General features: G+C 53.8%; 1 non-coding gene across 1 annotated transcript; it reads left to right on the top strand.

The window, feature by feature from the left end:
* The first annotated feature begins 252 nt into the window (after nucleotides 1-252).
* TRNAW-CCA lies at nucleotides 253-324 on the top strand. The gene has a single exon. It is a non-coding gene; the product is annotated as a tRNA-Trp (tRNA).
* Nucleotides 325-4,091: the final 3,767 nt, after the last annotated feature.

Genomic DNA, 4,091 nt, shown 5'->3' with positions numbered 1-4,091 from the left:
ACCCGCTTTCTTTCCTTGTTTGGAGTCGGAGGGGGCGGGGGGTGGCGGGGGTGTCTCTGAAAGGAGCCCCGCCCTCCAGAAATTCGCTCCGCCCGGGACTCGCTCGCGGCACCGCGTCCCCGGAACGCGCATGCGCACGGACTCGGCTCCGCCCCCTGAGTGGGGGCGGGATGAACGAAGCGCCAATGTTCTGCCGTGCGGAGGCGCAGCCTCAGCGAGGCCTTTAACTCCCGGGCAGCTCCCGTTTTCTGTGACCTCGTGGCGCAATGGTAGCGCGTCTGACTCCAGATCAGAAGGTTGCGTGTTCAAGTCACGTCGGGGTCAGGTTGGCTTTTTTTCCTCCCAAAGTACAGGGGCGGCAGAAGGAGTGGAGTCGAGTTCCATCTTAAGAGATTTGACCTCGCGCAGGTGTATTACCATACCCGCCTGACGGCTCGTCGACCGTTTTTCCTCTCGTCGCGAAGACAGAGCTGATGCTCACGGTCCCTCCCGGGACCCGCCGTGGGCTGCGCGCCGGGCCTCTTGAGTCACCCCTTCCCGAAGTCAGCCCCTCCCGCCCGACTCACGTCTCCCCTCCCCAACCCGGCTACCCGGAGGGTCTCCCGGCGGGAGGTGTCCCCCCGGACTCCGCAGGTGTCTGATCCCTCAGCGGGCTCGGCTGGAAGGTCCAGTCCGCAGGTCTGGTGGCCTTGGAACCCGCGGCGGGGGCTGCTCGTGCTCCCCTCTACGCACCCGCCTCCCAACCCCCCCGCCCCGGACCTGGGGACTGACGGCCGAACTCTGCGCAGCTCGGATGCCCGGAGATGCCCGGGCAGGTGGAGCCCGGCTTCCACGGAGGTGCTGGGACCCGCTAGCGGGTGGCGAGCGCGATCCTGAGGGAGACCAGGACTGGCCCTGCCCTGGAGTGGGCGGAAAACCAGCCATAAAGAGCCAGCGTTTCAAATCTCAAATGACGAAAATATCCCCAGGATTAGATCTGTGCCTGCAGACGGGTGCAGAGCTGCAGGGCCTGAGGAGCTGTAGGCTCAGGCAGCTCAGGGTGGCTGTTCTCTTACTCTCTGTCCATCCGCTGCTGGACCAGGGCCCGCTTCCCCTACACTCTACGCTCAGGACTGACCTTCCTACCTAGTGGCCCCAGGACCCAGCTTATCACAGGGGCAGTGAAGGGCTGCCCTCTGCTGGTCTCCCTGGTAACTAATGAGCCCACGTGAGGTCAGTTTCCCCTATAACTGCAGTCTCCCCTTCCCAGGGAGAAGGCAGCCGTCCTGTCCACCTCTCTGTCCACTGCACACGGTGGGCTGTAGCTCCAGGACTTTCTTCAGAGGCGAAAGTTCCTCCATGTTCAATCATCCATGTCTCTGTTGCTGACTCTGGCTCTCTCTTCTGCCTTGAAACTAGGCAAGCACAAGGCTGGTAGTCTTGCAGGCCACCAGGAGCACATCTGTACATCTGCACATCACACGTGGAAAGGAAAAACATGTCAAGGGGTTCTTCACAGGAGATGATGAGGGACCAAGGGAGTACAGGGGAGATTTCCCCGTGCCTGGGTTCAGGGCAGCTTGTGCACCTGGTTGGAAGAATTGAGAGATTAGATCCAAAGGGAGTAGCCCTTATTTTCACGAATGACAGTGTAAAAAGACTCCTCTGGGTTCCTGACAAAAGAATAAAACCCACAGGACCCACACTTCACCTACAGCTGTTCAGTTTCCCTTACCCTCATGACCAGAAGAGAAAGGAACATGGAAAGACAGACAGAATGACCTGGTCGCAGGAGCTAATAATCTGTGGACATTACCAGAACACACGGTGAAGGTGATTCTCAAAAATGGCTTTTTATACCACTTTGAATAACTCTTCTTGCATATTGTCGGTGAAATTTATGTATGTTTTTACTGTACAGTTTGAGTAAAGGAGATGTACATGAAACAGAATTAATAGATTTTAATTAACTTTAATAGAATTAACATGACCTAAATTTTAATAGAATATCAAATATATGCAGCAATATTGTATTTATTTTGTTTAAAAATTTTCATAAATGAAAAACATCAGAAAATGAATTACTAAGTCAAAGAAAAAATTTTTTCTTTCTGGAAAAATAAAGCAAGTTGCACAAAAACTTTAAACACACAAAATATGTAAACACATACTCTGTATGTTAACATGTAGGACTGTGGGTGGGAGACACACCAGCTCTGGGAGAGCGGTAACCACTGGCTTGTCCTGAGTTGGCAACAGGGACAAAAGTTGGAAAAGCTGCCAGTTACTGATCAAAGGTGGGGTGTTTGAGACCCAGTTACTGGGGTTGTTTAGCTTCCAGGTTTTTATAGGAGACGACAGGTTGCCTTCCTGGGCTGGTCACTGTCGATAAGAGGTTGGTTTCCTGGGCGTGCTGCTTGCCCACTGTGAGTAGGGCTCTGTTTTTATACTGGTTTGGCTATTATCTGTGTGTATATTCAGTCTCTCAGAGGGTGTTTATTCCCCAGCTGTCTCCCTGCAGGGTCCCTGGAAACCTCGGCCTGGACAAATGTCCATGGTTCCTGTGGAATGATCCTGCCACAGGCCCTCTCTGTCCCCAAGTGCTGGGACCCACGCTTTCCCTCAGATCTGCACACCCAGGGTGGACAAGGCACCCCACTTCTCCCAGCCTCAGGCGACTGTGCTGTTCAGGACTCCAGGTCTGGGGCTCCTGGGAAGGATGAGTCCCTGGGGGCCGCTGCTGCTGGACTCAGGAGACTGGCACTCTCCAGAGGACTCGGGATGCTCCCTGGCATCCTTGGCTGCAGGAGATGCAATGGTTTTGGGCATCAGAACCTGCCCCCCAGTAAGTAGGCTGAGCATAAGTCGTGTGAGTCTGTGTGCCCGAGGCCAAACAAACTAAAATGTAGGCATTTGGGGCAGAGAAAGGTTTATTGCAGGATTGAGCCACGGGGATGTGTGGCTTGTGTCGGCCTCAAACACTGAACTCCCTGAAGGGTTTCAGCAAACATCTTAAAAAAAATTCATTTATTTAGCAGTACCATGTCTTAGTGGTGGCATGCAGGACCTGCGGAATCTTCACTGCGGTATGCGTGATCTTAAGTTGCAGTTGCAGCATGGGGGATCTAGTTCCCTGACCAGGAAATGAACCAAGGCCCCCTGCGTTGGGAGCATGGAGTCTTAGCCACTGGACCATCAGGGAAGTCCCAGCAAAGCATTTTGAAAGGCCCAGGGAGGGAGGGCATTCCCAGGGTCTGTGGTCTGTGGTCAGCTCGTTTGCAATTCTCTGATTGGTTGATGGTGAGGTCACAAGGTGGGGTCACAGGGGTTCACAGTATCAGTCCTTAGGCCCTGTAGATCTGGGGCAATCAATCATGTGTGAGTTTCTCCCATTTGGTGGTGGTTTTAACATCTGCAAACTCAAGAAGTATTCCTGAGATGCTGTGATCTGGGAACTTCACAGCAGAGGGGGAGGGGGTCTGTTCCAGGAAGGCCCTGCAAGGTCTTAGCAGCACAAACCAAGGTCTTTGACCTGCTTCCTCTTTCCTCCCCATGCCCACTTGAACTTGAAACTCGTTACCCCAATCTTCAGGTGTCAGTGCCACTCCCCACCTTGTGGGGGGCAGCCTGGCTCAAGGGGTGACCTCAGCCCTGGGAGACACGACCAGGACAGAGGGGTACCTGAGACCCGGCTCACTAGAGCTGCCCTTTGTGAAGACGACTCTAGAAAGCTGAAAGAAACAGCGTGAGGTCTGCCGACTCTGTGCTCCAGGGGACACACTGAACTGACCGTGGCGGAGAAGGGAGATGAAAGCGGCCAAGGGAAACCTGGACATACCTTCAAGTGCCCTGAGCAGACAGCAGAAGGAGATCTCATTTGTACAAAACACACCCTGCTCCACAAGGCTGGAGAAGAACACACTGGATTGTCAGCACTGCTTCTCTAGGGTGGTGAGATATTTGCCTGCATTTTCTCACTTTTCATCAACAGTAAAGAATCTGGAATTCACTATGCCAGTCTGGAGCCTGGCCCTGCCTCAGTATGACCTGGACAATTACTGCCACCTCTCAGTGCCTGGTGCAGGCAGTAAAGAATCTGCCTGCAATGCAGA

The sequence above is a fragment of the Bos indicus x Bos taurus genome, chromosome 19, assembly GCF_003369695.1.
Source record: "Bos indicus x Bos taurus breed Angus x Brahman F1 hybrid chromosome 19, Bos_hybrid_MaternalHap_v2.0, whole genome shotgun sequence".
Lineage (NCBI taxonomy): Eukaryota > Metazoa > Chordata > Mammalia > Artiodactyla > Bovidae > Bos > Bos indicus x Bos taurus.
This window is presented reverse-complemented; position numbering and strand designations above follow the sequence as displayed.